Raw genomic sequence first — 17913 nt, 5'->3', positions numbered from 1 at the left:
AATTCTACAAATAACCAGCCATAAAGTTCTATTATTCTTAGCATCTTTTGTTTAAATGTTTTTTTCCTATTGCAGCATGCTAACCCAAGCTCTTAACATATCTATCACTCGTGAAATATCACAAACAACCCTTCACATCAGTTTTCTCTTACTAATGACTTTTCTGGCATGGACACACGAACCCACACATGATAGATGGAGAGACCTGGATATTATTTAGCTCTTGGGAAAAATAATTTGTCCTGAGATTTTGATAGATTTAAAAATTTTGGGATTCCAAAAATTCCACCTATTTACTGTTCATAACATAGTACATATTTCTGTATCAGGGAAAGTTTCCTTGTCAGCAACTCAGGCTGCACGAAGTTTAGCTTTTAGAGGACTTCTGGGAAAAACAGCCTTCCTGTTTTACACCTCACTCGCTTGTGCAAACCTAACCATTTTCTCTCCCTGCCCCACAATGTTTCCTGTGCAAGATCAGGTCCTTAGACCTCCAGCAGGAGAGAAGAGCAAAGTGGACAGTCTGTAGACTGTCCTGGCAAGGTTTGTAAAGGCACGTGGTAATAGCGAACATATGGAGGGGAGGGACAAGGGTACATAAATCCTGCAATCACTGCATAATCTCAAACATAAGAGCTCAGATGTTAGCTGAGGTTCCTGTAAGTTTTGAGTCTGAATTGAATTGCCTTGAATATCCCAATAGGATAGACAGCAGACATGTAAAGCACTCCTCTGAGTTTCTGTTACTCATCAAAGGGTTGTGTTTTCCTAATGTTCATCCTTAGGCTATAGGCTCCTTTATATGCTGTCTCTGTACTATTCTACCTAGAAACTTCTTTCCCTTCTCCAGCTACATCCCTCAAACTCATACAGTGTGAGTGAGTTGATCAGACTTGAAGGAAAGTTTTGCATTGTTTTTGAGGATTGGTGTAGTTAACTGCCCTCACACTGAGTCTCTGTCTTCTTCTCCCTTCCACCTTTGCCTGCTATCGCCTGCCTCTGCTGTTCAAACTCTTGAATGAAATTGAAAGGGAAGTGATACTCCCAAATTCATTCCTGGAAGCAAGCATCACCTTGATCCCCAAAGCAGAGAAAGACCCAACTGAAAAAGAGAACTATAGGCCAATCTCACTAATGAACATAGATGCAAAAATCCTTCATAAGATACTGGCAAACAGAATGCAGAAGATCATCAAGAAGATCATACACCCTGATCAAGTGGGATTCATCCCAGGGATGCAGGGATGGTTCAATATACGAAAATCAATCAATGTAATACACTATATCAATAGAGCCAAGGACAAAAGCCATATGATTATCTCCATAGACACAGAAAAAGCATTTGACAAAATCCAACACGCATTTATGATAAAAACCCTACAAAAATTGGAATAGATGGTCTCTACCTCAAACTGATAAAAGCCATCTATGAAAAACCAACAGCCAACATCATACTAAATGGTCAAAAACTGAAATCCTTCACACTCAAATCAGGAACAAGACAAGGATGTCCACTATCAACACTCTTGTTCAATATAGTTCTGGAAACATTAGCCACAGCAATTAGACAAGAGAAAGAAATAAAAGGAATAAAGATAGGTAATGAAGAAGTCAAATTGTCCTTATTTGCAGATGACATTATACTCTATATAGAAGACCCCAAGAACTCCACCAAAAGTCTTCTAGACTTAATAACCAAAGTCAGTCAAGGAGCTGGTTACAAGGTTAACAAACAAAAATCAATAGCTTTCCTCTACACCAATGACAGACTCACTGAGAGAGAAATAGTGCAAATAATTCCTTTCACAATATCATCCAAAAAACTGAAATACCTAGGAATCATCCTAAGGAAAGAAATCAAAGACCTCTTCTCTGAAAACTATGGCACCCTGAAAAGAGAGATTGAAGATGATATCAGAAAATGGACAGACATCCCCTGCTCCTGGGTAGGAAGGATTAATATAGTGAAAATGGCCATACTTTCAAAACTGCTCTATAGATTTAATGCAATTCCAATTGAGATCCCAGCAGCATCCTTCATGGACCTTGAGAAAACAATCCAAAAATTCATTTGGAACAAGAAGAGACCCAGAATAGCAAAAGCAATTCTAGGTAACAGAGACATGGCAGGGGGTATCACAATCCCCAACCTGCAATTCTACTACAAAGCTACTGTGATAAAACAGCATGGTACTGGCAAAGAAACAGACTTGAGGACCAGTGGAACAGATTAGAAGATGCAGAAAGAATGCCAGACACCCTCAGCCATCTCATCTTCGATAAAGGAGCCAAACACCCTCACTGGAGGAAAGATAGCTTCTTTAGTAAATGGTGCTGCAAAAATTGGGCTTCAACTTGCCAAAGATTAAAACTAGACCTGTATCTCTCACCATGCACTAAACTAAAATCAAAATGGATTAAAGATCTAAATATTAAAATAGAAACTCTGAACCAGTTGGAACAGAGGTTAGGTAGAACCCTTGAAGACATCGGTGTAGGAAAAGATTTTATGAACAAAACCTCAGTTGCCCGTGAACTAGCACAAACAATCAACAAGTGGGATCTCTTCTTATTAAAAGGCTTCTGCACAGCAAGAGAAACCACCAGCAGTGTGAAGAGACAACCCACAATGTGAGAAAAAATCTTCACCTGCTCTTCCTCAGACAAAGGCCTACTATCTCGAACCTATAAAGAACTTAAGAAGATCAGACCTCCCAAATTTAAAGACCCAGTCCGAAAATGGGCATCTGAAATGAACAGACATTTTTCAGACAAAGAAGTAGAAATAGCAAATAAATACATGAAAAAATGTTCAACATCACTGGTCATTTGAGAGATGCAAATGAAAACAATGCTGAGATTCCACTTCACCCCAGAAAGAATGGCTGCTATCATGAAATCAACCAATAACAAATGCTGGAGGGGCTGTGGGGAAAGTGGAACCCTGCTCCACTGCTGGTGGGAGTGTACACTGATGCAACCACTGTGGAAATCAGTATGGAGATACCTCAAAGAACTAGGACTGGAAGTCCCATTTGACTCCGCTATTCTCCTGCTGGGGATCTTCCCCAAAGAATTAAAAGAATCATACCACAGTGATATATGTGCACCCATGTTCATAGCAGCACAGTTTGTGATAGCTAAAACTTGGAAACAGCCCAAATGCCCATCAACTGGAGACTCGATAAAGAAAATGTGGTTTTTTAATAAAATGGAGTACTACTAAGCCATCAAAAATGAGAAATTAGAGACATTTATAGCTAAGTGGATGCACATTGAGGCAATACTCTTAAGTGAAATAAATAGGACACACATGAATGAATTCCGAATAATTTCTCTGGTTTGAGAAACTGAAAGTGTAAATAAGGACTAAATGTATAATAGGTAATGTGAAATAGGAAGAAAAGGGGCAAAGGGGAAGGAAGTAGGAGGGCTAGAGGAAAGGATAGAAGGGAAAGGAAAAAGATGAGAAATGGAAAAAATAGAAATAAAGTCTTTGTAAATAGGGAAGGGTGGACAGAGTGAAGGGAGGGCTAGGAATGGGGAAAAAATAAGAACCAAGGTGCATTATGTAAAGGTACAATTCCCAATGAGAAATGTAATTGTGTTGTATACCTACAATGTACCAATAAAAGAATTTAATAAAAAAACCAAAAAACATTTTATCTTGCTACATGCATATATCATATATGAATAAGAATATACATATCACACAGAATATATATGCATATGTAAGAAATATACACAATTGAAAAATAGAAAAAAGTCTTGTGTCTGTCTTTTGAACATATATTCTGTGGAATATACATCAAAATGTTAACACGCTAGAGAAACTTCGGTATTTACACGTGTGTCCTATTTATTTCACTTAAGAGTATGGCCTCAATGTGCAACCATTTAGCAATAAATATCTCTAATTTCTCATTTTTTATGGCTGAGTAGTACTGCATTTTATTAAAAAACCACATTTTCTTTATCGAGTCTCCAGTTGATGGGCAATTGGGCTGTTTCCAAGTTTTAGCTATCACAAACTGTGCTGCTATGAACATGGGTGCACATATATCACTGTGGTATGATTCTTTTAATTCTTTGGGGAAGATCCCCAGCAGTGGGATAGCGGGGTCAAATGGGACTTCCAGTCCTAGTTATTTGAGGTATCTCCATACTGATTTCCACAGTGGTTGCATCAGTGTACACTCCCACCAGCAGTGGAGCAGGGTTCCTCTTCCCCATAGCCCCGCCAGCATTTGTTATTGGTTGATTTCATGATAGCCATTCTTTCTGGGGTGAAGTGGAACCTCAGCATTGTTTTCATTTGCATCTCTCAAATGATCAGTGATGTTGAACATTTTTTCATATGTTTATTTGCTATTTCTACTTCTTTGTCTGAGAAATGTCCATTCATTTAAGATGACCATTAAAAGGTATAGTAGATAATGTCAAATAGGAAGAAAAGGGGTGAGAGGAGTAGGGGAAAGGAAAGAAGGGAATGTAATCAAGATGAGAAAATGGAAAAGTGGAAACAAAGTCTTGGTAAATAGGGAGGGATGGAGGGGTTGGAGGGAGGGCAGGGGAAGGGGGAAAAAATAAGAACCAAGAGAGATTATGTAAAGGTGCAAATTTCCAATGATGAATGTCATTATATTGTATACCTAATATGTACCAATAAAATAAAATAAAATAAAAATGTTAACAATAGCAATCTGAGTGATGGTATTATGGGTAATATTTATGTTTATTCTGATGCTTCAGTGTAATTTTAACATTTATATATGTTGTTTTGTAATATAAAAGCAATGAATTATCCCAAAGCTTGAGTGCCATCAGGAGTCCACTGCCCCATTTAGCCCAAATGTGAGGTGTAATCTTTGCCTTGTCTCTTGTGACTGGAGGATCATTTCTTCTTTCTGAGCTATTGGGGCTAGAAAATTGAACATTAAATGTGTGTACATGGAAGTCATCAGTGAATGTGACTGAGCTTTTTCAGTATAGTGGTGGTAATTATTCTGATGTCCAAATGAGTTTATATATAGTGTCTTTAAAAATACTTGACCTACTTAGGTATAGTGGCATGTGCCAGTAGTTTCAGCTACTTGGAAGGCTGAGGCAGGAGGAACACTCTAGCCCAGAACTTCAAAGCCAGACTGAACAACACAGTGAGACCCCATCTCAGAAAAATAAAGAAAATAAACACACGACTTATAATTTTCTAGGAAATTAAGAGATAAGTCACTTGAAGACATTGAGAATGCAGAGCATCTTTTTCACTTTTAGAAAATATGAATATCCTGTAATGTGGTCCATCAAGTGACAGGTGAATAGAATGGGCTCATTGGAGGTTTTGAATGAGTTGTAATTTTTCCTTTAGGAAAGGTATATTATAACCTTCTTTGCTGTAGCTAATATTTAATGTACTTTTGTGTGTCATTGATGAAGGTGATGCTATTTATCACCTAGGAGTAAGCCTGTGGAGTTATTTCTACAGAGGGAGACAGGATTTTGAAACGTGCTTTAATACTCCTCACTAAGGAATTCATTTTCAAGACAGTCAGCCAGTCAAGGGATAGTATTAAGCACAAGATTTGAATGCAGACAGATATGGATCTGGATTCTAATATATTATTACTTACTGCTTGTGACCTCATGCAAGGGCTTAATCTGAAGAGCCTCAGTTTCCTTTTCTGTAAATGGGGATAATGATGCTTACCTATTGACTACCTGGTAGAATTAAATAGGACAGCATAGTTCACAAAGGCATCCTGCATCCGTAAATGTTAATTCTCCCTCCTTATGGAACAGAAGATATAGAAATTTCTCCTTAAAAGTTGAACTCTAGACCTTGGCCTTGTGAGAATAGCACCAACCACCTGGTCCAATTTGGCACTTAGCCAGTGTTACATGCAGTCCCTTTGCTGTGGCATTTTTGTCATGATGTTGTGTTATGTCATATGATAGATGCTGTGATGTGACATTGTATAATGTGATATTTTACTAGGCAGCTTTCCTATAACCGAAGGGAAAGCATATACTTTCTGCATCAGGTAAAAATCCCTAATTGGACCATCATTTTCCTCATCTGAAACAGATGCAGAAGCTGACCATATGCCATTGTGCCAGCTATGCAAATAAGCCCCCCATCACTAACATGAGACATATCTGCTTGAACAGGAACACTCACAGGGACCTAGAGATGATACCGTCAGGAATCCACAAGAAACATTTCACATATTTTCTATTTTGCCTTTTCCATTTCCCCTCCATCTCAAAATTTAGGCCCTGAAGATAAGGTATCTCATCATACAGAGAACTAAAAAGAAAGGTGTTAAAAGCGTTCCAGTGTTTGACCATCATATGGGCAACAGAGTCTCAAAGTGAGCAGACTAGTTTCTCTAACAGAAATAGAGACCCACAGGCAACAATGCAGCAAAAATTGTGCTGCTGCTATGGCAAAACCAGTAGGTGGCACTGCTGCTCTGTGTGTCACTTCTGAGGTCTTCAAGCATGCATAAAGAAGTTGCATTTCAAATGGGGAAGTATTTTAATCATGCCGGTGCAAGGGTCTGCTAAAAAGAGTAGCCCCTTATTGCATCAGTCAGGAGTCAGCTTGTCTTGGAAGAGGCTTAGCTCATTTGACCTTGGAAACGGAAGGCTTAGCTCCACCAAAGAGATTGAAGATCAGAGGGAGATTTGCAAAGAGCAGGGCTTTCAATTCCCCCATAGAGAAATAAGGTTAGTGGTCTGGAGACAGCAAGCAAAAACAGCACAACTAAAGATATTAGCCCTGGAGAGCCCTGAGGTTAATGTGGATGATAAGAGCCACAAAACCCTACTACATACTAATTTGGTTTGTTAACTTATTACATCCTTTAGAGAATATTTTTTTCTCCCCTGGACTGAATGAAGAATTCTCTTGAGCAACAGAGTTTTTGTACAGGAGATTAAGTAGCGTAGAAAATTACAGCCCTGCATTTGTGCTGTCTGAGTTACGATGGTGTCAGCATTCCTATTTTAAGCCATTACTTTCAGGGATTTGAGTTTGCCTGGAACATACAGATTTGGGCCCAGGATCACACATGCAAGATATGTGGTCCTGGTGAGCTCATGTGACAATCAAAGCACCCCAGGAGAGATGGGCTATTGGAGTTGACTCACTGGCATTCTTTGACAAAAACAGACAACCAACCAATGTACATTAAAGATCCATAGTCGAAATATGTAATGAGTTTAAAAATGCTGCAAGAAGATCCGTAGTGCAAAGACTTAGTGTTTATGCATGACCCCTGAATTGACAAAACACTCTTATTAGCTTTTAATGATGACTTGGGCCAATGGTCTATGAACTAAGATAGGTCTCCATGAAAAAATAATGGCCCTAAAGGGTGGCTGGGTAATAAATACATATTTTCAAAATTGGTTAGCATCTGGAGATGAGCATTACCTTGAAAGGCCAGCTGGCCGGGTTATATCATAAGAGAGTAAAAAATGTCTGACAACATACAGGGGCTCTCATATCTGCTCCTTGCAGTCATAAGGGAGGGATCCCTGCAGAGGGCTTTGTATGGTCCAGATGCTATATAATCTTATTCTAATAACAACTCCCACGATAATGTGTGTGTAATAGAAAAGACTGTTCCTATTTTAGAGATGAGAAAACAGAGGTTTCTCCAGCAGCTCTAGTGGGGTACTCAGTAGACAAGTCCCTGAGATGTGAGTTCAAGTTTATTCAGCTGGAAACCCATGAATTTTCCCACTTCCATAGCTCATGCATCTCTTCCTTAGAAGACATTTCATTCCCTTTCAATTCATATTTATTTTTGACAGAGCTACTTAAACTCAGTTTCCTCATCTGTAGAATGCAGATAAGGTTCTCAGAGTTTGGATAAGAGAATGCAGAAACAGTGCTTCCCAGAGTTGAAAAAATGACTTAGCATGGTATCTAACACATAGAAAGCATACCACGGAGGCTGCCACCATTATTCATTGTTGCTGTAATGGCCCCAAATGGAAAACAAAGACATGGTGACAGTGAGCTTTTCTTGCAACTATGCCTTTCAGCCTTTAAGAAAATCAGGCCACAGAAGTGTTAGTTTCCTCAATTTGTTCAGATTCATGAGGTTCAAGAGTAGAGTGCATACATTGATTTTCCAGCCAATAAGTAGACAAAGACCAAGAAAGAAAACAGGCATGGAAAATTGCATGTCAATACTTAGAGAAACAAGGTGATTGCAGTAATTGAATGGAACCAAAAGAAGTCACATGTGTGATTATCAGCTATTCCTGGGATTTCAGTGCTGGTCCTCCCTTCATGGTCTTGAAACTGACTAGGTAGATTGTAAAGATACTATACCTTCACCTCAAATCCATAGGGTTCATTTTTAGGTAGATTATTATACATATGTAAAGAAGTGGTTTCAAGAAATGAAAACCACACCAAGAGTTTTTAATAAGAGGTGCTTATGCAGCAGTGGTTCAGTCTTCCACCAGGCCCAGTAGCTTCTTGTGGATGTCATGATGGCAGGAGGTCCTCTAATGCCTTTGTGTTGTGGAGGTCACAAAGGTGCTTTGAAGACAGAGAGTCTCCTACTGGAGAATTAGGTTGACAATCTGCAAGGAGATACCATTTAGTAGGAAGAATAGAGGAGGCAGAAAAGAGAAGAGGTGGGATGAGGAGAGTAAGACTGCAGAAAAGCAAGGAAAACACATGCTTAGAAACAGAGGTGGAGAATGAAAAATAGCCCAAAGAAGAATCTGCCCATGTCTTCTATCTTAGACCAGTCATGTGTGAGAATTTTCTACCCAATATTTTCAGTACTATAACCGCACACACACACACACACACACACACACACACACACACACACACACACCCTTTGATCCTTAGAAAGATCCCCGAGAGAGGAACTGCCTGCCTGTGCCTCATACGGTGCTAAGTGCTTCTGCTTTCATTAACTCAGGGAGACCTACTACAGGGATATTCCATTTTTCCTTATTAGGCATAAGGAAACTGACTCAGCCTTTGGTCATATAGCTGAAAAAGGCAGAGCAAAAACCTGCCCCCAAACGTCATTTTTTCTAAGTAGGTCAATGCTGAGTTTTCATTGTGGTACAAGATGTTGACAGCAGCACCATTCTCTGAAGTTGGTTGTGAGCACAAAAATGACAAAACTGACTATGTGAAGCCTCTTGAATGGAGACTTGTACATAATAAATGCTCAGAAAATGCTAGTTTATCTTCACCCTTTCATTAAGCAGTCAGAATATATGTAGCCTAATGCCTTCCAGTCAATTACCAAGCTGGGCTTAATTCAGACCTTTGCACTTTGGGAGAAAAAGGTTTTTTTTTTTTTTGATCAGAGAAAAACTTTAATTTTATGAAATAGCCTCTAAGAGACCCTGAGAGATTGCTGAGAATTGAGTTCTCAGTTTCATTACAAATAAAAACAATAGAAAGTGCCGGACAAGGCTGGGTAATCAATTACAGGTGACTGTCAGGAGTCCTATTTACTTCGAAACAATCTAGAGGCACAGTGATATTGAAACACAGTGTGAATTACATTGTTTCTTAATGGTTCTGGCCCTCTGGATATAGGCAGATGTGTGGGATATGGGCTTCTTTGAACTACATTATTCTGCCTCCTGAGAGATTTCACTTCATCTCCACATGCTCCTCTACATACCATGCAGGTTGTCAGTAGTAGAAAGTATGTCTTAGGAGGGGACATTGGTAAGACTTGGAATAAAGAATCAGCTCCTGTTTAATGCAAAGGAAACACACTGATCTAAGCAGAGAACTGTGCAAATTAACATCTGGGTTAATAAGGCTGTTAGTGACAGAATTTAAAATTGCGTCCACAATTGAAGAGCAAGAAAATCTATATGTTTGGGTCTCAATGAGCATACACCAAATAGTGATGAAGACACTTTGTTTTTCTAAAAATAAAAAAGTGAGTGCTGTAAAATAACCTGATCAGGTGCATACTTCATTCTACTTGTCCTGCAGCAGCCTATTTATAGACTCACCAGGTAGCATCATTGTTTTCTTAGCAGATTTAACCACATCTTGGCACATTACTTGGCATAGAGGGAAAGCCACCCACTTTTCTGCCCAGGGATCTGTGTCTTGCATTGAATAATTATTCACTGTTCTGTGGTTACTATAGCTTCATTTTAGAGTAGAAAATTGAGGCAAAGAAAAAAATCAAGAAGCTTAGAGATATGGCCAGTGAGTAGCAGAGTTTGTATCAGATGTGCTTGCCTCTGGATCTGGGTTTTACAGTCAGGCTTAGTGGCACCTTTTGTTCTCATTGACTAGTGACTCCTGTAGGGTTGCCAACCACATTTGCGTAAGGCACTGGTATCCAGCAGTGGACACGGGCAATTCACATCACAGTCCTGGCGAGGGTTCACTCTCTTTTCACTGTGAACAATCTCTCTTAACAAAGAGTTCATTTGAATTGATGTATTTAACTTTTGGAAATAAAATAAACATCAAATCAGCCACTTGATGAGGAAGCCAAATCTGTCAGGCTGCTAAGATGCTGACTTGGAATGTTCTTTCTTTACTTATGAGGCCGAAGTGGTGGGGCCTCTTTGTAGTCAACTTCCCCAGGTTATGGTCACCTGACAGCAGCATTCAAAGTATCTTCACCATTTGTGACATGTCCTCAGAGAGTTTTAGACTTGGGGCAACATTTTGTAACCAGATGTTCACATCTTTCTTTGTAAAGAGAATAGGAAGAAGCTGCAGTTCCTTTCTTCTATGTGATACATCTTTTCTTTTCTTTGCCCGTTCTGTCTTACTCCTTTGTGTTTCTTTGTCAGGAGCTCTTAAACTGAGGTCTCCTCATGAGTTTGAAGAGCTCCACGGAGCCCAGGAAATGCATGTAAATTTGAATGTGTATACTTTCACATATTTCTGAAAATAGAGTCTATTGCTTTAATCTGATTCTCAAAGAGGTCATATAGCCCATGGAAAAGTTATGTTGCATGGCTGTATGACTTTCTCTTGGATGAGCAGACTATTTCTGGTGTGCTTTGGGTCTTTTTTATTATTTTGTCTTTATATTTTATTTCATTTTTAGCTTTCTATAATATAGTATGATAGATAAAAGGGATGCCTGGTTTTTTCTGTTTTGTTTTTTGGCCTACCTTATACATTCTGGGCTCCAAAAATGTGGGAAACTTTTTATGAAGAGTAACTACAGTTTCACTACTTTCCTAAAGAAGAGATTGCATATCATTTACCCATAGGTCAATTTGCAATTAGTGTTTGTAAAATTATTTTTAATTGGGTATAATGCTTAGAAATTGGGAACCTTCACATCAAAACTCAGATTGATGGCTCTTAAACATTTGGAAAGACATACCAAAGCTGAACTCATATCCTTGCATGAAAACACAGGCCAGAGCTAATTTTGCTCCTCAGTGATCCGGTCCCTAGCTCTTCTATTCTCCTGGACACCAAGGCCAACACTGTCTTTTTGTTGTTCTTATACATCTCTTTGCCCTTTGAGTAGAGAAATAGCCTTCTGTGCATACAGTCATCCCGTTCATTTTATGCCTTTTCCTATGGGTGTTTAAATTTAGGAGCCCTGTTCTAAAGCTATAGTGCAGAGGAAGTGGCAAAAGGGTGATCAAAGTCTAGGTGTTCATCCAGACACCCCTTTTCAGGCTGGCACTTCAGCTCCCAGCCTCATTGTGTGCTTACTGCTAATAGCTCACTGTCTCTTCTTATATCTCTGGCTTGCTGGGAAAGTCACCGCCCATAGATATCCACTCCCCATTACATGAACCCTGCAGCACGTAGCCAGTGGCTGATTCATCCAAGAGGCAAAGATGAGAGGAGCTCTGCTGTGCAGTTTTGGTCCCAGAGTCCCCAGTGTGGTCAGAGTAAAACAAAGACTCCAGCTGAGAAGGCAGCAGTTTACCTAGCTTCCCTGACTTCTTTGTCCTTCTTCCCCACTCTTTATCTCCTGGCGCACCTGCCCAGTCAGTCAGCTGCAGGGGAATTCCCACCTTGAGCTGTTAAGATGAGATCCTAAGAACAATTGCAATCTTGTGGTAAACCAGTTCCAGTTCCATAAAAGAACTATTGAGAACCAGAATTGGACACAGAATATCCCCAAATCCTTGCACACTTTTATGACTAGAATGACTGGTATTCCAGAGACGACAAGTAAATTTTACCTCTCATCTTACTACTTTCAGACCAGTACCACCTACATAGAGTGTATGTTGAGAATGACCATCAGATGTTCTGTGTCTTGCTATTAATTTTTAGGGTTGGGTGAGTGACTACACGAAGAGGTCACTTTTGAAAGAATAGTTTAATGTTACCCACAATTCCCGGAAACCAGAGGCCAGACTCAGCATGCAGGGCCCCAGGAGGAGTGCAGATTTTGGTTAAGAAGCAGAAGCAGAAGCAAAGGAGCCCTTAAGCCATGATCCTCCTGGGCTTCCTTGGGAGAACTGAGCCAGGGCAGGGGAAACAATATAGGACTGGCTAGTTTGAGTGCTTCCTGAAGGCTTTGGGGTATAGGAGTGGTCTTCCTAGTTGTCTTGTATTGGAATAGTTTAGAGCAGGGGAAACATTGGCTTGGTGTGTGAAAATTAGAGAAAGAAGAAAATGAGATAAACTTGAGATTGGTTGCTTTGCATACGAAAGGCATACTTTTGTTCAAGTTGTTATTATTATCTTTAGGAATTAGCAGTTCCTGGGAGGGGCAGTCTTTTTTTGGATCTGTAAGGCTCCCAAATGTCAGATTATCAAGAATACAGGAAACAGGGCCAGGAATTTAGCTCAGTGGTTCTGCCACCTGCCTCACAAGTGCAAAGACCTGAGTTCGATTCTGGTACCAAAACAAACAAAAAAATCAAACAAAGAATACAGGAAACAAATATGTTAATACAGCTGGCTTTGTGATGAATGAATGCTAAATAGACAAATATCCAATTTAAAAGAAAGAGAACAAGGTGGCATGTAGGCTCAAGGAGAGAGAATGCTGTGAATAATTTGAGATCTGCTTTGCTCAGGATGGGAAGGGTAGCATGTACATTCTTCCTGTCTTGTCCCTTTTTTAAGGCTCAATGTGAGTCCTATTTCTTTCTATAAGCCTGTCTTGGCTATAAGTGAAGACTAGATGCCCTTTCTCTGATCTTCTATAGTAAATTATAATAATCTATATTATATTTCTCAAAATGCTTATGAATAGCATGGTGTAACTGACATATATGTCTAAATTGTACAATCTGGCAAGTGTTTACATGACTATAACTAATGCCATCACCACACTCATGATAATGAACATATCTGTCACCTTCAAAAATTTGGGGATAGTGGTTCCATCTGTAGTCCCAGCTAAAGTCCCCGGAGGCTGACACAGGAGGATCATGAGTTCAAAGCCAACCTGATCAACTTAGCAAGACTCTGTCTCAAAATAAAATTGTTTTTAGAAGGTTGGGGGTGGGAATGTAAATCAGCATTCCCTGGGTTCAATCACCAGGGCACCTTCCCCCTACCACACACATACATACACAAATCTCTTTATGCCCTTTGTAATCCTTTCCGCCAGTTCCTCCTTAACCCCGGCCACCCTTGGCCTCCACAAGCAACCACTCATCTCCTTTCTGTCACTATACACTTGTTTGAGATTTTTAGAGTGTTGAATAACTAAAATCATCATTATATATTCTTTTTTTGTTTGGCTTCTTTTACTTCTTCCAGTAGCTTTGAGATTTATTTGTCTTGCTGTGTAAATCAAAGTTCATTCCATTTTATTGGTGATAATATAACATTGTGTAGCTGTGTCACAGTTTGTTTATCCATTCCCCTATTAATGGACATTTGTTTTGTTTTCATCTTTTGGCTATTATAAATAAGGCTTCTGTGAATATTTGTGCTCAAGTTAGGAGAATGAAATGATAAGGTATAGAGGAGGAGAAAATAATTGCAAAGCGTATATTTTTAAAACTTGATACAGAATATATGAAGGATCCTTGAAATTCAATAATGGGCAAGTAAACTACCCAATAAACAAATAAGACAAAGAATTGAACAGACTGTTCACAAAAGAGGATATAGGGAGAAACAAATATGCACATGAAAAGTTGCTCAATATCATTGGTCAATACAGAAAATTAAAGCCAAAATGAAGTATCACTGCATATCTGTTAATGGGACATTTTGGAAGTTTTTAAAAGTTTAAACATAACACCTACCATATGATTTGTATATTCCAACCCTAAGTATTTGCTCACACTGAATTGTATTATTTGTTTCTTTACTAGAGTATAAGTGCAAATAATTTGAGTTTAGAAATATTTTAAAAAATAAATATTTTATTTTATCATTTAAAAATATATAAAAAAATAGATATTCTTAGTGTTAAAGCAAAGTAACCTGAAGATCTCTAGCATAGTATTGTATCTATGCCTGGAACCCTTACATAGGCAAATTAAAACTTACAAGCAGTCCTTGTAACTGACTAGTCTTGACTTAAACTTCATTCACTCATAACCAGCCAACTAGCTGATTGGTTCTACAGTTAGGGACCTTGCATCCAATCATATCCAGATAAGGCCAACATCTGGCTGAAGCCAATCAGGTCATTTCTTTAGTTCCATGTTTAGCCTATAAACCTCACTGCTTCACTGCTAGAGTGGAGCTGTCTGAGCCTCTGGTTTTGAGTGTTGCCCAATTCAAGAATTAGTCATTTTTAATATAAATTATGTTAAGTTTATTTCATGTAAAGTTTTTGTTTTTTCATAGAACCGAGTCTCAAGCCTGGAACCTGATTGTTGCTTGGTAAATGTAGTACCATGCATGAAAGGTGGGTAATAGAAAATATTCTTGAATTTGAGTGTCATTGGTGAAAGATTATCATTATCAAAAATAAAGGTGAGAACATAGGACTTTTCAGTCTCTGCCATGATTTTCTTTGTATTTCTAAGAAGATATTTTCTAGGGTCCCATATGGAGTGTCTATCCTTGCACTTTTCAAGCCACATTAAGCACTTACAGGCCCATGACCATGCTGGGGATAGTTCTCCCTCTTTCTCTACCTAATTTCATAGTTATCTAATTATATCAGACTATAAGTTACTTAAGAGCAGAATCCAGTACTGATTTATTTTTGTATTTCCCACAGCTTCTCAATGATCAAATTGTATGTATTTGCTTAACTAAATATGACAATTGGATGAATTAAATACAGCTTGGCATACCAGACACAATCTTTTACTCTCAGGAAAAATGGGAGCTATGAAAGAAGTAGACAGTTATGCTGCCTTTATTCCATTTATCAAAATATTGATACTATCTCAGAAACTGAACTGAAAGTTTTGAAACAAAATACAAAAGTTATTTTCCCCAACAATGTTATCTACACATGTTATAGAATATGCAGAAAAGATGGAAAACGCACCACCAATAGGAAAGTCAATGTGGTGTAACAACTTTTTGGAAGACAATCTGTTAATTTTAAATTTGCTTTCCTTTTTAACCTGGTATCTTTATTTCTGTAAAATCATCCTACAGAAATGATTTAACAAGCCTACCAGACTTTCTTCTGTTCAGTTTTTAGTTGTGAGTATATAAGGGACATAATTTTGTTATTCATTTTCTTCGCACTTAACACACAATGATTATGAGATAATCTTGCCCTTGCGTTTTTTCTAAGTGGCTGTGAGAATGTCTACCATGAAATGGTACCATAATTCTCTTAGCATTGAAGATTTAGTTTCTTTTTATGGAATGAGAGTGGGTGATTAATATTGCATGGCTTATATCTTTAGAATAAAGCTTTTTCTCTACATATTAATTATTCTTTTATTTATAAATCTTATTGAATTGCATCTTAGAAAGGCTTCCAAAAATTATGCTCTTAGAAATGTATGAGTATTTTTAAGCAAACTTAATTGCTTTCAAAAATTCATTTGATTCTGAGTCAATTACGTGATTGTGTGAAAAGACAGGCAGGAATGGATGGTTGTTTATTCAGTCCCTGCGCTAGCTAAAGATCGTCTTCTTGCTATGTGCATTTTGTTTTCACTGTTTGCTTATTAAATAAAGCAGAAGTTTAAATACAGCAGAAGACTAATAATTCTTTGCTACAGTTGATATTCTGCAGAAGTTAGAAGCACTGATTAAGGATCAAAAGAATCTTGCAATTCTGTGCTCTAATTTTTGCATCAAAGCTTTCATTTGGCACTCAAACATTCTTAATGATATGAAAGTATGACAAGCACTATCCCGATTAATTTATTTTCTCTGATTTTTGCTTTTTCACTGCTTGCAACATTGGTACCATGATCTCCTCAAAAGTAGAATTAAAGGGATTTGGTGTCCATATCTCCATTAAGCACAACCATCAAGTTCCTAATCCAAAATTTGTCTTTACTCAAGCTAAATAGCTTTTCAGATCTATAGCAAGAAAGGTACAACTCTAATAAGGATGGATGAAAAGGCAATCATCAATATGGTTTGGGGTTTGAGCTCTGAATAGAAAAAAAGACATAATAAGAAATTTAACAGGAGGAAGTGACTATCAAGCCTTCATCCTTTTATTGTTTTATTTTTAACTTGTTGGTTATTACATTTGTGAAACATTTATATTTTCTTTGTTTTTACTGGATATTATCATCTATCTAGCTATATCTATCTGTCATCTAACTATGTCATCTATGACAGCGGTTGCCATTAGTTGATTGCCTCTGCTCTTTGCTTTCCTTTGTGATTGTGAGGTTGGAGCCTATAGCCATTTCACTTTTGAGAGCTAGTTCAATGTTTGATTGTCAATAGAGGGCGCTAGAGAGACATCACAGGAATAACAGAGAAAGAATTAACTGTGCTGTTCTCTTCCTCCTTCAGCACTGAGTGGGGACTCCAGGGGAATTCTTCAGCACCTCAGCAGAAGCTTCCTGCAGAACAGCTAGTGTTAGTGCCCAATGGGCAGCTTCCTTTCCAACACACCCACCGAATTTGCCAACATCTTGACAAGTAGTCTTTTGCAGAGTCCCCACCAGACAATGGCCCACAAAACCCTGTAAAGTTTTCTGTATTCAGCAGGTTGTAACTGTACCCACTCCAATAAGGTCTAAACCTCAGCTTGGGGATGAACTGGTTGTCTTCCAAAGTTTTAGTTCTTTCTTTGAATATTTTCTTTTATCTTGGGGATATGACTGCTCCCAACATTTGCTATGAGTCCTCGTTATGTTGTTGAGTAGTTAATCAGATTTTACTAGTTAAAAATTTTGCAGACACATTTTCCTTGTTCAAATTTTTAGTGTGGTTTCTTTTTTTGACTGGACCATGACTGATTCAATTGCACATAGTTATTGGGCTCCTATAAGGTGCCAGGCACTATGCCAGGTACCTGGCAGTAAAAAGTAGGCAAGGTTCTTGTCCTCAAAACTCCTTCAGCTTCCATATAATGAACAAGTGAGGTGTTATGGCAGGGAAACATCATTAGGATGAGATTCATGGAGTAGGATTGAAAATGTTCTGCTTAAAGAAGCAACACTTCAAACAAAACCAAAGATCAGTACAAATTAGCCAGAAAAAGAGGTAAGGAAAGAGAGTTTCAGCAAAGGGAATAGTTTGTTCAAGACTGAGAGTCAGACTTAGAAGTGGCATGTTGTAAGACCTGTGGCCTGGAGAGGGAGAAAGATGGAAACAGGGCCTTGTTCTCTGCAAGCGTGGACAACTATATTAGCAATTCTGGATTTTATCTAGTACTTAACAGGGTTGTTGAATCACTTACAAATTGTTAGCAAAGATGTGACATTGTCAGATGTTTGTGTTTTTAAACTCAGAGTGGTAGCTTGTGTTCCTGAGTGCACATGGGAAACACTGAGGGTGCTTAAGTAAAACCTGAGTGAATGCTGGTGGCCCCTCAACATTCACACATAGAAACC

General features: G+C 38.4%; 1 long non-coding RNA gene across 1 annotated transcript in view; it reads left to right on the top strand.

Moving 5' to 3' along the window:
* Window positions 1-15102, top strand: part of LOC110347743 (uncharacterized) — a 185241-nt gene extending 170139 nt beyond the window's left edge. The window contains exon 3 of the long non-coding RNA XR_015440044.1: window positions 14768-15102. This is a non-coding gene — a long non-coding RNA (uncharacterized LOC110347743). The remainder of the gene's footprint in view (window positions 1-14767) is intronic.
* The last annotated feature ends 2811 nt before the right edge of the window (window positions 15103-17913 follow it).

Source organism: Heterocephalus glaber, unplaced genomic scaffold (assembly GCF_053883595.1).
Source record: "Heterocephalus glaber isolate CG9 unplaced genomic scaffold, H.glaber_assembly_v1.0 deba00001481, whole genome shotgun sequence".
NCBI lineage: Eukaryota > Metazoa > Chordata > Mammalia > Rodentia > Bathyergidae > Heterocephalus > Heterocephalus glaber.
This window is presented reverse-complemented; position numbering and strand designations above follow the sequence as displayed.